The sequence below is a fragment of the Mytilus galloprovincialis genome, chromosome 7 (assembly GCF_965363235.1).
Source record: "Mytilus galloprovincialis chromosome 7, xbMytGall1.hap1.1, whole genome shotgun sequence".
In the NCBI taxonomy this organism is placed as follows: domain Eukaryota; kingdom Metazoa; phylum Mollusca; class Bivalvia; order Mytilida; family Mytilidae; genus Mytilus; species Mytilus galloprovincialis.
The window spans coordinates 86,441,080-86,462,097 of record NC_134844.1 but is presented as its reverse complement, the minus strand read 5'-3'; the positions used below and the strand labels follow the sequence as shown (position 1 = coordinate 86,462,097).

At 29.5% G+C, this 21,018-nt stretch overlaps 1 long non-coding RNA gene across 1 annotated transcript in view; it reads right to left on the bottom strand.

Annotated features, from left to right (window-relative positions):
• Window positions 1-21,018, bottom strand: part of LOC143083917 (uncharacterized) — an 89,150-nt gene that overhangs the window by 7,334 nt on the left and 60,798 nt on the right. The window contains exon 2 of the long non-coding RNA XR_012980941.1: window positions 789-963. This is a non-coding gene — a long non-coding RNA (uncharacterized LOC143083917). The remainder of the gene's footprint in view (window positions 1-788; window positions 964-21,018) is intronic.

Genomic DNA, 21,018 nt, shown 5'->3' with positions numbered 1-21,018 from the left:
CCGTTAGGGCGAGTTAAGATATTTCACATGATATAGTCAGTATCAAAAACGGAACTACCTATTATTTTGTTTATCGGTAATTATGACGTCACAAAATGTATTGCCTAATATTTTAAGTGATACAGCCAGTACATTGATACACGAAAATATTAGGCAGTAAGATCAAATGGAAAATATACGAATTACCGATAAATGATAATATTAACCGAGTACAGACTTTAACATCTTGAACGAGCTTTTATGTGTACATGTAATAGATATCTATCTGCTAGTGGCATTTAAAAGTACTTGATGTTAGCCAACAGCACATAAGAACTAGCAACATCATACATGTTAGATGTGAATTCGGAAAATATTAAATGGTTATGTTTGAATGTTCTATGTGTAAAATAGGGTGTCTGTATAAATAAAGGCAACAGTAGTATACCGTCGTTAGAAAGTCATAAATCGATTGAGAGAAAACAAATATTGTTACAAACTAAAACCAAGGAAAACACATTAATCATAAGATGAAAACAATGAAACAACAGTAACACTGAAGTGCAACAAAAACAAATGATTATTCTGAAAATTTTGACTGGTCATACTTTAATAATACATTTTTCTTGACATAAGACATATTGTTCGTTTCACGTTGTGGTAAATGAGAACAGAGATGCCTATAAATATCACTAGAAAGTCCCATTACTATTAATAAAACTGATGTTTTCTTTTTTTAAAGTTGACTTTACCACCTTCAATCTTTGTTTCTCTTACTATTGACGTCATCAGAATAAACGTTTACCTACCGAACGATGTCATTATAATCGTATCTTGGAAAATAAATGTATCTGTTTTGGTAATCATAGTCTATGGCAAACACACTACTACTTCCATGCTCTAACAATACAGTCACACTGCTTGTATCAAAATCAAATTCAATGATTCCAGTGTTGGTTGAATACAAAAGTTTTATTTGGTAAGCTGAAACAAAAACAATACGATTATTATCCTAAATCATATAGTACAATCAATTAAATAGAACAAAACCATGATCTTAGCATTCAATTTTATTATTTAAAAGAACGGAACGCACGCAGATAAATATTTATAGAATACTTACTTTCGACCCAGTTTTAGAAATAACATTATAATGGACAATACAACATTTTTTCAAACAGTTTTGTGATCATATATTGTCTGTTTAGATACATCAGGCGAGGAAGTAACCGAATGCATATACAAAAAAGATAAAGGACATATACAATACTTTTAGCCAAGCTAAAACTGTTACAGTTGAGCTTATCAATTTACACAATTATTACCATGATTACATTTCAAATTTTATCAGAATGTTACCTTTAATACAACACTGTAAATAACGTGTAGACATGAATACCTATTTAAATGTGCGATGTACGTTCACTGTGTTTTTAAAAAGGGTTACCTGGTTATCAATAGAGGTTTTTTTATCTTTGAAAGGGCAAACTAGAAAATATGTTTTTTATAATCCAATTACTTTATACATGTTATTTACGGTGTTATGTGAACAATCAGATCATGATAATGTGAAACAAAAACATTACAATATTTGTGATAAATCAACATGATATTGAGCAGACTAGCAAAGGGTAAAACATGTATGATACAGTCGCAGATATAAGGAACGTAGTCAACTTTTACAGGATTGGTTTCGAAGTAAAGATCAGAAGTTAAAAGGTCAATAAAAAAAATTCAATGATCTTATTTTACATTGTAATGAGATAGCCAAACATTTGGTGAACTTGTAAAACATATATGCATCTTAATAACATAACAAAATCTTTTTAGATACACGAGTACAAAAATAGCAAGCCAAAGCGTATTGTTCGATTCCATACAAGTTAAAAGACAAACGAAATGCGAAGTTCAAGAGCAATAAACTACCACAATTCCGGAAAGTTTTGTCAAATACAGGTAATGTGATATAGTCTAAAGGAAGATACTGCATAACATTTGGAGAAAAAGTTGTTTAAACTATAAATGTAAATTTATAACTATGACCATATCAATGGTAACTAATTGAAGGTTCTGAAGTACTTGATTGGTGGTACCCTCACCCGTCACGTTGACTCAGTTGTTGTAAACTAACTTGTAATACTTGATTTTTTGATAATAAATAAGTCGTTTTGTACGTAATGTTACCGGTTCACATTTTAACTTCTCTGTATCTTGGTGCATGTACAACATTGGTCGCGAGTTTTGTTGATGAAGATCATAATTGCATGATGTAGTGATTATAAAGGAAATTGTTTGTCGTTTTATTATTTTAATTCTACCGTTCACACATGCTGTAAATGTACATACATACAATGGCAAATTCAACATGTTTTAACAGCACAAAATGATTTTAATTCGTCAGGTTCGTTTATGAATAGAAGGAAACATGATATCAACGAAGCCAAAATGAACAAACACGTAAACGGACTGATTAAAAAACATAACCAAAGCGAAAAAATAAATCGAAACTTTGAGTGGTTGAGCAGTCGTATGCTTGTGGTAAGTTTAAACACAAATATACCACATTTAACATATGAATTAACCAGATAATAAAACGTTACAAACTCATGACGCAGTGTTGTGTCTAGATTTGGATGCTGAGCTTCTTGCACAAAATACATAGTTAGGGTTGATTGGATGTTCGTGTTGATATTTTCTTCTTTTGTCATTATCTTTGTTGGCAAATGTAAATATACATATGACTTTTGTTTGTAAACTTTACCCTTCAAAATACTAAGGATTTTTTTATCCCAAGCATAGATTACCTTAGCTGTATTTTAAACATTTCTTTGGAATTCTGAGTCCTTAATGGTCTTCAACTATGCAATTGATTGACTTTATAACTATTGGGATATGAGCGTCTCTGATGCGTATTAAGTAAATTAAATGCGTTTCTTAAAATATAAGCCTGGTAAAATATTAACTTATGCCTTAAAAAAGGCAGGTTGTTGCTGATTAGACACCGTTTTTGTTAATTAGATTATGAAAACTCGTTGTAATCTTTTTTTTTCAATGAATTAACTTGTACTGCCAGAGGTACAAGGATTAAAAGGTAAATCCTTGATAGTCAATAGATTAACATGTCCTGCAAAAAAGACGATTATAATTTGTTTCATATGATAATTTTAAAGTTTAATCAATCGATTTGTAAAGTGTTTTTTTATGTTTAAGATTTTATTTTGATATTTTCTTTCTTTGAACCGCTTTATATGGATTTATTTGCAATTAGGCCCGTATCTGATACCTTCCTTATGTCAACTTTGTCGTGTTTCTAGTTTGAGAATATCAATGATATTTTGTCAATAAACGGGTAAATACAGACACATATGAATAGGCTTGCTCAATATTATTGTTAAAAATTAAACATATTATTTGCACAAAGCACCGTAATTGCACACATGCACGAGGTGAAAACAGTGTGCAATGAAGTTAAAGACAAAGACACAACCTAACGTGTACTAAGTCAGATAAATCCGTTATCAAATGAAAATTCAAAAACTCAAACAAATAAAACACATGGGTAACAAATGGCATATTACTGACTTGGTGCATTGCAATATGGGTCACAGTTCTATTCTTATGATGCTTCTTTTTCACCTCTGTTCACATGTTTCACGTTCTATCTCACGTATGTATCATTCTAATTGTGAGATATAAGACGTACATCAAATATCGTACTTTAACTGAATATATTGGAAAAACAAATATTTAAATATTCCTTCACATATCCATTACTACCATAATCAATACTTATACTGCTAGACCTTGTCCTTGTTTTGTTTACTTATACCTGCTGCCTATTTTACCATAGAAAGCGTTCACCTAAAAAATAACCTGCATACAACAGTCTTCATTAGTGCTGCATATTATTTTTAAAGAGGAAGTCCCGACATGTTGTACAAAACTGACTTATTAATCGTATGTTATGAATAACCGAATTGCATCCCTACAGTGTAGTTTCAACATACATAAACTGAACACACGACTATACGATTTAATATTTAAGGTGGAGTTTATAGTGCAGTATACGAATACTTACATGTTACAAGAAGTATATAATGATGTGATACACTCACTGAAAATAATATGTGTACATAATTTGATTGCAGTATTATATAAAGAGTTGTCTCATTGGCACTCAAACCACACATTCATATATCTAATAACATGAATAACTTCGCAAAATTTTGATTAATTGATCATACTGTACATTGTTCGTCTTGTACTTACTAAAGTGTGTGACTTCAAACAAGACGTGATAATAAATCTTTGAGCTAGACCTATTCATAACCTACATAATGGTTTACACCAACGGAATCGTTACTTTGATCATGTTGATCTTATATTGGCATCAATAACTTATGTATGTTATGAGTCAGTGGTATTAGCAACATTCAATTCAATAGGGTTTTGGCTATGTAATATATTTTCCTTATTGTTCTATTCATCCATTGCAAAATCACAAAAGTATGTAATCCTTTTTAAACATAATGTACTAAGAATTATATCTGTACATGGAAATTGTATTGCGTAAAATTGAGAATGTAAATGGGGAATATGATAAAAAGACAACAACCCGACCATATAACAGACACCAGCAGAAGGTCACCAATAGGTCTTCAGTGCAGCGAGAAATATTCGTATCCGGAGACGTCATTCAGCTGGCCCCTAAATAAATCTATATAATAGTTCAGTGATAAAGAACGCCATAATAAACTCCAAATTATACACAGATTTCTAAAGTTAAAAATAATACAAGACTAACAAAGGCCAGAGGCTCCTGACTTAAGACAGGCGCAAAATGCGGCGGGGTTAAACATGTTTATGAGATCTCAACCCTCCCCCTATACTTCTAGCCAATGTGGAAAAGTAAACGCATAACAATACATACAACTAAATTCAGTTCAGGAGAAGTCCGAGTCTGATGTCAGAAGATGTAACAAAAGAAACTAAACAAAATGACATTAATACATAGATAACAACAGACTACAAACAGTTAACTGACATCCCAGCTCCAGATTCCGAATACACTGATTGAAAGATTATGTCTTCAACATATGAATATCAGGCACAATCCTTCCTGTTAAAGGTTTAATATCATACCATCATAACATATATGAGAAGAACACAACCCGTGTCATGCCAACAACTGGTTTTTAATCAAATGTGTTTAGTTCCGATGCAAAGACCCTTTAAGTGAATCAATATCAAAGCCCAAATTATGCAATCTTTAATGAACGGACAACAGTACCGTAACTAAATTTATTTTTAAAAAGTATATTTAAAGGTCTTGTTAGCTTTTGGTGTGAATACTGACATTGTTGTTCTTTATAAAGAATATTACCAAAAAAGGATTAAATGTGAAATACCTGAACGTATAAGAAGTCTACATTTTGAGTTATATCTACTAATGATGTCCTTGTACCGATGATAACATTTAGTAAAGTTGTTGACTAGTTTGTGATATCGAAAACTCTGGTGTTGTAATTTTTCAATAATACATAAATTGTTCTCGTAAAAATCTGAAAGTTGTTACATACACGAACGGTCGTACAACATTTATCTATGATTTAAAAACAATAAACCAAAATGCAAGTGTGATTATTTAGATTTAGTTTTGATATGATGTCTCATTACTTGGTTATGCTACAAGTATGAATAAACGTACTTGATAATGTCATAAAATAGAAATGTCATAATACAATTCAAAAATGTGAAGTCATCTTAACTTAAGTTGAAAAATGTATACGTTTTCAACTTTCAAATTAAAAAGGCACACAAGTCAGCTTAGCGTTTCGTCTAATTTTATTTCGACAAGGCTGATCGATTAAAAGCAAATAAGGTAAAATTAAAAACCAATTGTTCAGAGAACAATTGAAGGTCTTTCCACCAAAACAATGTATTTTAATATGAAAGGTGTAAAAATAGGTTTAAAATGTCATTTCAATCGTCAAATGATAGCTTATTGTACGCTGATTCCAAAAAATATATGGTTTCTAAACAATATTTTTTTAGATAAGGGAGATAATTTCTTACTTCCGGTTTGAAAAACTCTATTTCCGATAATATTTGACTATTTACTTGACACTGATTCCAAAAATATCTTGTTTTTTATACTTTTATGTAATAAAGTACAATAAATAGCTACTTCCGGTTTACACAAGGTCACTTCCGGTTGTTTTTTTAAGTTTAAATGGTTTGATACCGTTTGTCAAAAAGTCTCATGACTTTATTATGTATACAGATGGGGTAAAAGCAAAGGTCAAAATCTAGAACGTCAAATTAAGCTATGACCTTGTGATCAATTTCAAGGTCATTAACCAAGAACCTCAAATCAAAAGACCATAGGTCTTAATTATGTTTAGTTAATGAGTTATATCACCATACGCGTATTTTTAAATACCAAAGGGGAGAAAACTCCCTTTCACATTCAATGTACCCTTGCAATCAAAATTTACGTGTTACAACATGTCACAACAAACGATTTAGAAAAAATAATTTGTCGATATCTTAAACGTTTTTTGGAAATGAGTGGAAATGAGCCATATTCAAAAATTAGAATATGACCTTGACCTTTGACCTTGACCTAATTTTCATTTTTTTGGACCAAGGACCTCAAATCAAAAGATCCTAGGTCTCTATCAATTATGGTTTACCAGTTAGAAATGCAATTCACTTATATCAAATGAATAAGGGGAAATAACTCTCGTATGGAGCATTCATATCACTTCGGTCAAAATAGGACAAATCATGCAAAGGATATAACGAGCAATTTTGTAAAATAAATTTGTCATAATATTTTACGTTTGCGAAGGAGTTGCGCTCACAAGGAAAACAGTGTTTGGGGAGATTACTCCTACAAAGAAAAGTTTTCGGTTACGCAGGGTAAATTTCAAAAGCGCATCAATTGTTCGATATCATATACCAAATATCTAAGCGACATATTGCAAAACAAATGTTTATCGCAAGAACAAAATTAGGAGGAAGAAAAAAAAAAAATTCAGAGAACAATTGAAGGTCTTTCCATCCTTTTTGATATGAAAAGTTGTGAAACTAAGTTTAAAATGTCATTTCAATTGTCAAATGATAGCTCCTAGTAAGCTGATTCCAAAAATATATTGTTTCCATACATTTTTTTTAAATAAGGGAGATAATTTGTTACTTCCGGTTTGAAAAATGTTACTTCCGATTATATTTAAATATTTACTTGAAACCGATTCCAAAAATATCTGGTTCTATATACTTTTATATTAATAAAGTACAAAAAATAGCTACTTCCGGTTTACAAAAGGTCACTTCCGGTTGGTTTTTTTTCAAGGTTAAATGGCTTGATACCTTTTTCTAAAAGTTGTATATCTTTATCATGTATACATATAGAATAAAAGCAAAGGTCAAAATATAGAACGTCAAATTAAGCTATGACCTTGGGATCAATTTCAAGGTCATAAACCAAGGACCTCAAATCAAAAGACCATAGGTCTTAATTATATTTAGTTAATGAGTTATATCACCAAACGCGTATTTTTTAATACAAGAGGGGAGAAAACTCCCTTTCACATTCAACGTACGCTTGCAATCAAAATTTACATCTTACAACATGTCGCAACTAACAATTTAGTAAAAATAATTTGTCGATATCTTATACAGTCTTTGGATATAAGTGAAAATAAGCCAAATTCAAATATTAAAATATGACCTTGACCTTTGACCTTGACCTAATTTTCATTTTTTGGGACCAAGGACCTCAAATCAAAAGATCCTAGGTCTCTATCACTTATGGTTTATAAGATAGAAATTCATATCACTTATATCAGATGCATAAGGGGAAATAACTTTCATATGGAGCGGTCATATCGCTTCGGTCAAAATAAGACAAATCATGCGAATGATATAACGAGCAATTTTGTAAAATAAATTTGTCATAATCTTTTACGGTTGCGAAGGAGATGCGCTAACAAGGAAAACAGTGTTTGGGGAGATAACTCCTACAAAGAAAAGTATTTGTTTACGCAGGGTAAATTTCAAAAGCGCATAAACTGTTCGATATCATATACAAAATATCTAAGCGACATATTGCGAAACAAATGTTTATCGCAAGAACAAAATTAGGCGGAAGAAAAAAAAAATAATCAGAAGAAAAACAATAGGTCTTTCCACAGAAAAGTGGAAAGACCTAATAAGAACAAACATGAAAGCATTGAGGACCAAACAGATGTTCTTGTAGATATTAATACCAATAGTATAGTACTTGAACGACTCCAGCGCACCCCCCTAAAAAAAAAATTTGACCCCTAAAAAAATACCCTCATTTCACGTAAAAAAGCCCTAAATTTTCATAAAAAAAGCAAAAACACCCAAAAAACACCAAATTTTCTTACTCCCAAAAATTTTTTTTTTTTTACTTTGGAAAAAAAAACGTTATTAAAAACACCCAAAAAACAACAAAAAAAATTACAAAAACAAAAATTAAAAAAACCGGGAGAACAGGCAGAGAAAGAATTCTGTGGGATTTAAGAAAAAAAAAAATCAATTTTTACTTTAAAAAATGAAACAACCTACAGCTCCTGATTTATATCCAGAATTACCTATAGAAGATCGACAAAATTATAGACTACAAAAAATAACAGAAATAGAAAAAACATTAATAAATGAGAGAGATAAACGTAAATCACTATACAAAAAATATAAACGCGGAGTTAATGTTACTGATGGTGTTGATACAAGTTTAATTTCGACATCTGTTGTTTTAGCTGGTATAGGAATAGCTTTTCCTATCTTACTTCCCATACAAATTGCAGCTGTTGTATGTGGAAGTTTAGGAGGTCTAGTTGAATTAATTAGAAGAAAGTTGACAACAAAATCAAAAAAAACATTATGAAATTAAAACAATAGCAGAATGCAAGTTAAACAGCATAAAAGATTTAATATCAAAATCTTTAACTGACGGACAGATAAGTGCAGAAGAATTTAAATCAGTTTTGGATGAATTAGAAAAATACAACAAAATGAAAGAAAATATACGAACAAAACAAACACAAACAGTAATGAATGATAATAAAAGAAAAAAAATAATTGAAGATACAGAAGCTAGGGTAAAAAGTGAATTAAAAAAAAAATGGAAAATATCTAATTTGTTTTAATAAAATTACAATAATTAATGACCCACCTCCTAAATATGAATTAAATTCTCTTTTAAAAAATGGCTAAAGGAGATGTTGAGTTTGATAATCCTGAAATTAAAAATGATGATGATGATGATTATGAAGAAGAAGAAACGTCTTTTCAAGATGATGACGAATTTCAAAATAATATAAATAAGGAATTTAAAAAATCAAGAGATTTATCAGAAAATGATGCTAAAAATCATAAAGAAGAAACTACAATAAAAATGATTAAACAATTTTATAAAAAAAATGGTGAAACTATACGTAATGAAGAGGTTTTTTTTGTTGGGGAAGATGATTATGGAAGACCAATGTTTTTTATAAAAGATGAAAAAGGTAATGATATTAAATTAACATTTTACAAAGGAGGAGTATTAAATTTTTATAAATTTGACAATCTTAAAACATATCATGGTGTTAATTTTGTCAGGGATGTTTTAGGTGTAAATGATTATAAAATATCTGATAATTTAAGAGAAGCTAGAGCAGATTTTCAATATTTTCAAAGAACGATAAAATCACCAATTCGTGAACTCGATAATATAGAAATTCCATTACAAGAAATATCTACACAACAAGAAGGACAAGAATTATTAGAAATAGCAAGTAATGAAGAAACATATGTGAAAGAAATAGAAACTTCATTTATTGAACAAGGAACATCTTTCATAAATGAAGAAACACAAACATATATGACAAAAAAAGAGATGGATGGTATAATCAGTGCAATGACATCAGTAAAAGAAGAGATTGCAAATGAATTAGCAAAACTGAATGAAACAAATAAAGACTTAGCAAAAGAAAATGCCAAATTAGAACAAGCTAAAGAAGACAATGATGAATTTCAAATAGATAGAATAAGTAGTCGAATAAGAGAGTTGGAATTTGAGAGAAGTGCAAGACTAGAAGTAATTAATATTAATAAAGAAAAACTACGTAGTCAAGTAAACAGATTTAAACAAACAATACATAAAATGTTAAACGAAGACAAAACATTAGGTGAAAGAATAAGAACATTATTCAGAGAACAAGGAATAACAATAGTTAGTGTTTTAACTGCTTTTGGAATGATTATTGGTGTTATTGTTGAGGCATTTACTGGTTCTCCTTCTCCTTCTCCTTCTCCTCCATCAAAAGGTGGTGGTGTACAAGATTGGATGAAAAAACAATTAAAAAATCTTGGAAAATTATTATCTTTTCTTGCAGGAAAATTAGCAGCTGCATTACCAGGTATTATAGGTTCTATTGTTTCTTGGTTATTGTCTGCAACAAAAGACGTAGTAAATTGGTTTGCAAACAACTTATGGGCATTGCTTATTTTAGTTGTTAGTTTATTGTTTACTGCTGCTAGAGATTATTTGAAAAAATAAAGTGCTGTAAATCCTATTACAATACTTACAAATATTATTGCTTGTTTATTATCTTCATGATCTTCATGTTCAATTTTTTTTATTGGATCTATTTTTGGTTCTTTAGGCTTTTCAGGTTTTATAGGTTCTTGTGGTTTTACAGGTTCTTTTGGTTTAAAATCAACATGATCAAAATTTTTATTATTTAAATCATCATTAAACCCAAGTGTTTGATTTTCTGTTGCAATTATAATTTTATTATTATAACCAACAATAGTTCCAATTTGTAAAACCATATCACTGGGAGACATATATAAACCAAGTCCATAAGCATAATCAACTTTACTTCTTGCGTATTTTAAAACATTTTGATAATTTGATATCTGAGTGGGTAAATCAATAGGACTATTAATAACATCTTGTACATTTGCTAAGAATTGTTTTTGTGCATCAAATCCTGTTCCTACTTTTAAAATTTCTGTTTTTGTTTGAGATTGTGCACCTAATAAAGCCCATACATAAATTTAAATACTTTCATTAATACGTTCAATACCTGCTCGTGTAAAACCTTCTGATTTTTCTAAAATAAATGTTGTCCAAGCCATACTTATATCTTTTTCATGCTTAAGTGTATCACGAATATTAAAGAAAGGACCTTTACTTTTATGATGATATCTGTATTCACCACTTGGTTTATAATACATTTCAAAACTTCATAATCCTTTACATGATGATTCTAGTTTTTGTCTCCAATTTGTATCTATTGAAACATTAAATTCTTTACATAATTTTTGATATACAGCTTTGTCATATGAGTTCTTATAATAACAGAAAGAAGAATCTGTTGGTAAAGGTGATTTAAGTTCTTTTAAAATTCTTGCAATACAATAATAAAAATGAAACATATAAAAAGATTTTGTAAGATTTAAAGTATGTAACAAATGATCATTATAAGAAATCCCACATCCTGTATTTGCACACCGTACTGCAAAGTTTAATTGACATTGCCACCAATCAAATGAAGAATGAATCCATGTATTCCATGGTTCGTTGGTGTGTAATGATGGGTTTTGATAGTTTTGAAATAAATCCGGAAAAGCTGTTTTAAAGTTCTCTTTTTGATTTACAAATATTGTTTGATTTACAAGATTTGTTTTTAATTGATGATCTTTTTCAGAATATTTAATACCTGGATTATATGAAACATTAGGATTATATTTAAATTCTTTTGTTATCATTTTTTTATATTAAAAATGTTTCATACTATTTCGAATATTGATAATACAATAAACTTAGAACAATACATAAATAACAGAAATGGAAATAAACGTATTGGTTTGAAATTTATAAGATACAGTATATGTTGGTACAATGTTTATCATGGGTTTATAAAGAAAACCGGAGAGACACATCAAAGGATTATGAATGGTTATTATAGTTTTCAACAAATAGTGGATGAATTTCAAAAAGAAAATATTGTATTATCCGTAAATGAAGCAAATGGTATCGCTTCATTAAACACTACTTCTGAGTTAAGGATAAGTAAGGGTTTGGGAAATATGTTAGGATTTAATAATAAACGTAAATTCGAACCTAATGAATTACATTATGGAAACAAATTTGTGGATTTTGCTATCCATAAATCATTATATATCCATTTGGAACAAGTTAGCACTTCTCATAATTATCTTGATGGTAAGCCAAGTACATTATTGGCTGTTATTCCGGTTGAAAAAAAAAGAGTTTGGTGAAGTTATAACAGCGAGATTTGAGCATCCGGAATATAAGTGTTTAGTAAATAATGTTATAACAGAATTGAAATTAGAAATAAGAGATGAAAATAATAACAAGATAATTAATCATTTACCAATTAATTGTGTTTTAGAAGTTATATAATTTATTTAATAAAATGAGCATACTTGGTGTCAAAAAAAAATATGAAGAGTGAGCTTCAAACAATGGATACTAAAGATAAAAATTTACACCGGAGTGTCGCTGCCCTAACCATCAGAGTTTTAAATGTTGAAAATATAGTTAGTAATATTGAAAATAAACCAGACAGAAAAATAATAAGTATATATGCTGGAATTGATGGTCCATTACATTCAAATAAAAAGTTTAATTTTGGTGATGGTGGTGGTAATTATGTAATGAACTTTCCAGGACAAATATTGGGTATAAGTTTATTAAGTTTAAGAACAAACACAGATCATATAGAAGTTTGGATAACTGTTAATAATATGCTAATTGGTTACGCACTATTATTAAATAGTGGTGACACACACACATATCATAACTATAGTACACCTCCACCTATACAAGTTAAGGCTGGAGATTTAATAGGTTTTATTAGTATGAGTAATAATTCTACATGTATCAATACTCAAGTAACAACGGTAATTGAATTATTTTTATAACAAATTTAATCCTTAAAAATGTCGGCATACGGAAGCAAATTAAAGCCTTACAGACAAATAAGAGAACCCCGTGGTGTGAAAGGTATTCGTCAAAGTGTATCAATAACAAATAATCCTTCAACTATTAATCAAAATCAACAGCTATTAGTGAGATTCCCCAATCTAAGCAATAATGATGTTATTGTTCCTGGAACAACCAGATTGGCATTTGAAATAGAACTCACATCTACAGACGACAATGCAACTATATATCAAAACATAGGAAGAGCAATAGTTAAAAAAACAACAATTCGTATAAGTGGAAATGAAATTATGTCAATAGATGATAGTGATATTTATCATTGTTATGTTGATTTATGGAAATCTACATCTGAACGTTTAAATATGGCATACCAAGGTATTGGTGAAACAAACATGTTAAAACACAGAGTTGTCGCGGGTGATAAAGCATCAGACATAGGCGATGAAGCAATTGCAACTGCATATGGTGCAAGATTTTGTATCCCACTTGATTTTGAACTATTAGAAACTCATATGCCTTTTTATCAAGCAGGTCTTGGTGATAGACTTGAATATGAACTTACATTTAATAATTATAGCAATGTTATTAAATCAACAGATACATCTGCAAGTTATACAATCAAAAACATTGTACTACTTTAAAAAAATATGCTGGTCATCCAACATTATATATCATTGATGACTGTAGTGCAACAAAAGAACTAACAAAGAAAAAAGATATGCCGTCCGAGCTTGCATTTTCAGGAAGACATGCGGCACAATCAGTGTGGGTCATTTCACAGAGATACAACTCTGTTTTAAAAGATTTAAGAGAACAAACAAAATGGTTATGCATGTTCTACACAAAAGATAGAGATAGTTTTGATAATTGTCTAAGAGAAAATGGTGTTATTCCTACTTTGGAAGAAAGACAAATAATAAAGGAAGAACTTAAAAAAAAGAAACATCGTAAATTAATAGTAAAGACAGATCAACCTACTAATTATTGGTTACTTAAATAATTTTTTTTAGCAATTCTCAAGTTATGCTTAAGTAATGCTTAAGTAATTCTTAAGTAATTCTTAAGTAATTTAACCAAAATAAACAATAAAAAAAGCAATGCTGTTGGAAATACTAACAATTGCAACAAACACTGCAGTCTTATGATTGGTTGGATATGTTGTATTTAATTTTTTTAAAGTTAAAAATAAATTATATCCGTTTTTTGAAACGTATAAAATGAATGCTGAAGAATTATTAAGCGAGCAAATTGTGGAAAACATAAATATTGATGATGATAAACAAGTGAGCGAAGTGAACGGTTCCCTTCAAGAAAAAAAACGCGAAAGATTATCATCCGTTGTTGCTGGTGGGAGTAGTAAACAATATCTGGGTAAAGAATTACAACTGTCAGATATTGATAAAATGACAACAGAACAAATAAACAAACTATACTGTAAATATGAAGCAAGATTGGGAGCTAGTATGACCAAGACATTAGGAAACTCTTTTATAAATGTATATTTCATGGGTGTATCAAAGTATTTCAAAGTTGTTAATCCACCAAAATTAATACAAGACTTAGAGGAAGATCCTTTTATCAATAATGCTTTAACTAATACATGTTGTGAACTGTAATATAGATATGGAATGTATCTTGCTCCTTTTACTGCAATGTTAATAACAGCAAGACATATCGAACCACTCGCTTCGCTCGATTTCCGAAAAAAAGATGAAAATAATGACATAAAAAATGATGAATGAAACTCCTGAACAAATAGAAAACAAAGAAGAAAAAAAAGAAGTATTTAAAAAACCCAAACCAAAAGACCCAAAAAGAGTAGCTGCTGGTAAGAAAGGTGCAGAAGTAAGAATAAGAAATGCAGAATTGAGAAAAAAAGAAGTAGAAAAATTAAAAAAAGAAAATTTAAAAATCAAACAAATAACAAAAGATTCTGATACAGAAACAGATTATGAATCAAACGGACATATCCCTTCGGTTGAGAAACACTCCGGTTCCCTAGTTGATTATAAATTTGTACTTTTTTCTATAAGTATTGTTGGATTGGGATTGTTTTTTTACAACCAAAGTAAGAAACCAGAAAGAATGATTAAAGAAATCGTGATAGGTAAGGAAATAACAAAACCAGAAAAACAAAAGAAAGAAATTGATCCTTTTGAATTTAATTAAATTTAGTACATTAAAATGACAACTCAAAAAGACGGAAAACAAATAGCAAATATGTTATATCATGCTGGATTGGAAACAGTGTTAACAATTGGTTATGCAGAAATAACTAAAAACGTATTAAAAAAGTCTACACCAAAAGTTGATTTTAATATAAATGATATTGCAATGTTAACTATTGATATATTACTTGCAATGGCAACAAAAGAAATGCTGATTAAACAAGGTATTATACCTGCTGATATTATGAAGTAATTTTTTTATTATAAAATGGCAAGTGCTTTAGCAATGATGCTTGGTGGGGCAATAACAAATGCTTTTGCATTTTCAGGGAGTAATTATTTGTTTTCACATATGGGTAGTAATGCAAATGAAGAAAAAATAAGACATGATAAAGCTATAGAAAAATTAGAAAAAGCACAAGCAGATTGGAATAAAAAAAAAATACAAAGATTAGATTTTATAAATGAACAATTACAAAAGGAACATCATGCGGTTCAGACTTTTGATGATGTTGACCAGGCAATGAAACTATACTATCGTGTCACGAATAAAAAATTAACTTCATTATCACCTAAACCTACATTAAGTGATTTTTATACTACATCAGAAGACCAGAAAAATAGAGAAATTGCATTTGTTGTTGGTGGTATGACATTAACTGGTTTGATTGTTTGGATAATAAAATAAATTAAAATCCAAAAGGTTGAGTATCTATTCCATTATCTAAAATATATCTTTTGTCGTCGAATGGAGACATACTTATTTTATTTACTTCATTAACAAACATTTTGTTTGCTAGAGTTCATTGTACACATTTTATTCATTTTGGTTTTATTATTGAACAAACAATCTTTATAATCATCAAATTAAATATCTTTATTTATTGTAGTTTTTCAAATTCCTTTTAATTTTTTTTCTTCACTTAAATCTGTTAATGTAAAAGAATATGCTTTACTTTTAAAAAAACTATTTCATACATAGTTTTCCCCGCTAATTCATCTTTAAATTTTCCTGGTACTTTTTTATTTTTTTCAGAATACAAAGGATGATCTTTTGGATAGTTTGAAGTATCTAAATGATCTCTTATTTTTTTCATATCCTCATAAATATCTTCAGTTTCTATATTTAAAAATAAACTATCTGTATCACTTGCAATTATTTCATTTTTCCCCATAATTCATTAGCAACATCATAATAAAAGCTATACATTAATTGTTTTGAATAATCTAATATAGTTTGTCCTAAATAAATAGGTTTATTAAATTTAACAGAGGTAACATTATTTTCAATTGCAACAAAATTATCATTAAATATTATTGAGTCTTTAAAATTTGTTTTTTTTATATATTTTTTTACTTCTTCCCTGTCTGTAAATAATTTTATTTCGCTTCTTCCTCTTATATTTTCTAAAGTTTTTCCATAGAAACTTACAACCATTAGTTTCCATTGATCTTTTTCAAATTCTGTTTTTGCTTTAGTTCTTTGTTCTGTATTGAAATTTATGTATTTTGCTAACCAATTTGATTCTTTAAATGAAATTGTTCTGTAAACTTGTGTTACCTTTATTCCAAGTTTTATATATTTTTTTAAAATGCTATCGTGAATTATATATTTTTTTTTATCTCTCAATGTTAAAAATAATTTTTCTTCATTACCTAATGGTTTGTCTCCCAATAGATTTAATTGGTAATCAGACAATTCTTCTTTTTTTATTTTCATCTTTTCTGGTGCTAAAGGATATTTATATGTTTTCTTTTTACATTTTTTTTTTTGTATATTGTAAATCACATTCAATTAAACATCCTCTTCCTTTTGGAATTCTTTATAATAATTTGGATCTTTTTCCCATTTAAAATCTCCTGTAGGAAGTTTTTGTGACATTGCCCAACCATATAAATTATTTGCATCTAGATATAACAAAAAATTTTCTTCAAAATTTATTTAAGTTTTTTCCTTCCTTTAATCTTTTTAAACATTCTTTTTATTCATGTTCATCTATTATTCTATAATCTTTATCATAATTTGAAGTATATTTATTGTAAGCTTTTACATGTCTAGGACCTAATACTTCAGAAAATCCTCCTCTTATTCCTTTCTCAAACATTTGTAACATATCAACATCAGTCAACAATTCTAATTTTATTTCTGTATATTTTAATCCACATTGCCATGTTAAAACTGGAGCAGAATAACAATAACATGGGTCTATTTCATGATATTTTATAAAGAATTTTCTACATTTTTCGAATGCATCGGCTAAGATAAGAACATCTGTTTTAAGATATAAATTATGATAGTCTAATAAAGTTTTACAATTATAATGTTCCCAGACTCTTTGTGCATGTTTGTACTGTTCTTTTGTAATTAAGTCTTTTCACTTTTTTGTGAAAAGACTTATTGTATTTCTTCTGATTATTAAGTCTTTCCACTTTTCTGTGGAAAGACTTATTGTTTTTGTTCTGATTATTATTTTTTTTTTTTATTTTTTTCTTCCGCCAAATTTTGCGCAAAATGTTTGTTTCGCAATATGTCGCTTAGATATTTCTCATATGGTATCGTATAGTTTATGCGCTTTTAAATTTCACCCTGCTAAGGCGAACCATTTTCTATGTAAGAGTTATCTCCCTTTTCACTGTTTATCCTCTGTGTGCATCTCCTTCGTAAAAAAACAAGATAGCGACAAAATTCTTTTTACAAATTGTTCGTTACATCCTCAGTAATTTTTGGCGTATTTGGATCGAAGCGATTCGATGAAATTTTATAGGAGTTATCTACCTTTACAAAATAAATTTGTCGGTATGTTTATTTAACTCATAAACAGTTAATCGTATAACCCTGGAATGTTTTTATTTGAGTCCCCTAGGTCCTAACTTAGAAAATGAGGTCAAGGTCAAAGGTCAAGGTCAAGTTCTCAATTGTGACTTTTGCTTGTTTTTGCATTTTTTCTGACACTTTGAAAGATACATATTAAAGAACAAGTGCAAAATGTCTGCTTTATAGTAATGAAGATATGCTACATTTAGTCTTATACAATTAAATGGCATCTTATAGGAGTTGTTGCCCCTGAAATATCTTGATATGAGGTTATTTGATTATAACTTCAATTAAGTTCATTATAAAGACATTTGACCTCATACAAAAGGTTAAGTGACAAATGACCTTGAAAAATGGCTACCGGAAGTGACCTTTAGAAAACCGGCAGTAGCTTTTTTTTGCAATTTTTTCACCTAAAAGTACCCAGAATCCATATATTTTGTCATATAGATACATAAAACAGATAATTGAAGACTAAAAATGACTTCCAACAAACCGGAAGTGGCCAATTATCTCCCATTCTACAAACAAAAGTATATAGAAACTATATATTTTTGGAATCAGTGTGAAAGAAGCTATCATATGAGACAGGATGTGACATTCATTTTACCGGAAGTAGCATATTATTTCCCTTATATCACTCAAAAAGATAATTAAACCATCATTTATCGCATCAGTATGAAGAAACTACCTTCTTATCCAAATTTCTTTGTTGTGGAAAGACTTTCAATTGTTCTCTGAACAATTGGTTTTTAATTAAGTCTTTCCACTTTTCTGTGGAAAGACTTATTGTTTTTGTTCTGATTATTATTATTATTATTATTATTATTTTTTTTTTTTTTTTCCGCCAACTTTTGTTCTTGCGATAAATGTTTGTTTCGCAATATGTCGCTTAGATATTTCTCATATTGTATCGTATAGTTTATGCGCTTTTAAATTTCACCCTGCTAAACCGAACCATTTTCTTTGTAAGAGTTATCTCCCTATTCACTGTTTATCATCAAAGCGTATCTCCTTCGTAACAAAAAAAGATAGCGAAAAAATTCTTTTTACAAATTGTTCGTTACATCCTCAGTAATTTTTGGCGTATTTGGATCGAAGCCATTCGATGAAATTTTATAGGAGTTATCTACCTTTACAAAATAAATTTGTCGGTATGTTTATTTAACTCATTAACAGATAATCATATAACCCTGGGATGTTTTTATTTGAGTCCCCTAGCTCCTAACTTAGAAAATGAGGTCAAGGTCAAAGGTCAAGGTCAAGTTCTCAATTGTGACTTTTGCTTGTTTTTGCATTTTCTCACTCACTTTGAGAGATACATATAAGTGAACAAGTGCAAATGTCTGTTTAATTGTAATGAAGATATGCTACATTTAGTCTTATACAATTAGATGGCATCTTATAGGAGTTGTCGCCCCTGAAATGTCTTGATATGAGGTTATTTGATTATAACTTCAAGTAAGTTCATTATCAAGACATTTGACCTGATACAAAAGGTTAAGTGACAAATGACCTTGAAAAATGGCTACCGGAAGTGACCTTGAGAAAACCGGAAGTAGCTTTTTTTGCAATTTTTTCACATAAAAGTACTCAGAATCCATATATTTTTTCATATAGATACATGAACAAATTACTGAAGACTAAAAATGACTTTCAACAAACCGGAAGTGGCCAATTATCTCCCATTCTACATACAAAAGTATATAGAAACTATATATTTTTGCAATCAGTGTGAAAGAAGCTATCATATGAGACCAGATGTGACATTCATTTCACCGGAAGTAGCATATTATCTCCCTTATATCACTCAAAAAGATAATTAAACCATTATTTATCGCAACAGTATGAAGAAACTACCTTCTTATCCAAATTTCTGTGGTGTGGAAAGACTTTCAATTGTTCTCTGAACAATTGGTTTTTAATTAGGTCTTTCCACTTTTCTGTGGAAAGCCTATTGTATTTGTTCTGATTATTATTATTATTAGGTCTTTCCACTTTTCTGTGGAAAGCCTATTGTATTTGTTCTGATTATTATTAGGTCTTTCCACCTTTCTGTGGAAAGACCTATTGTATTTCTTCTGATTATTATTATTATTTTTTTTTTTTTTTTCTTCCGCCTAATTTTGATATTGCGACAAATGTTTGTTTCTCAATATGTCGCTTAGATATTTTTCATATTGTATCGTACAGTTTATGCGCTTTTACATTTAACCCTGCTAAGCCGAACACTTTTCTTTGTAAGAGTTATCTCCCTATTCACTGTTTATCATCAGAGTGCATCTCCTTCGTAACAAAAAAAGATAGCGACAAAATTCTTTTTACAAATTGTTCGTTACATCCTAAGGAAAATTTGGCTTATTTGGATCGAAGCGATTCGATGAAATTTTATAGGAGTTATCTACCTTTACAAAATTATTTTCTCAATATGTGTTATTAACTAATAAACCGTCAACCGTATAACCCTGGAATGTATTTATTTGAGATCCCTAGGCCCTTTATTAGAAAATGGGGTCAAGGTCAAAGGTCAAGGTCAAGTTCTAAATTCGGAATTTTCCATGTGTTTGCATTTTCTCCAACCCTTGAAAAGGTACATATTAAAGAACAAGTGCAAAATGATTGCTATATAGTTATGAAGATATGTTACATTTGGTCTGATACAATTAAATAGCATCTAATAGGAGTTAGTGCCCCTGAAATGTCTTGATATGAGGTTATTTGATTATAACTTCAACTAAGTCCATTTTAATGGCATTTGACCTTGTGCAAAAGGTTGGATGACAAATGACCTTGAAAAATGACTACCGGAAGTGACCTTGAGAAAACCGGAAGTAACCTTTTTTGCAATTTTTTCGTATAAAAGTACTCAGAACCCATATATTTTGTCATATAGATACATAAACTTATTACTGAAGACTAAAAATGACTTCCAACAAACCGGAAGTGACCATGTATCTCCCATTCTTAATACAAAAGTATATAGAAACTATATATTTTTGGAATCAGTGTGAAAGAAGCTATCATATTAGACCGGAAGTGACATTCATTTCACCGGAAGTAGCATA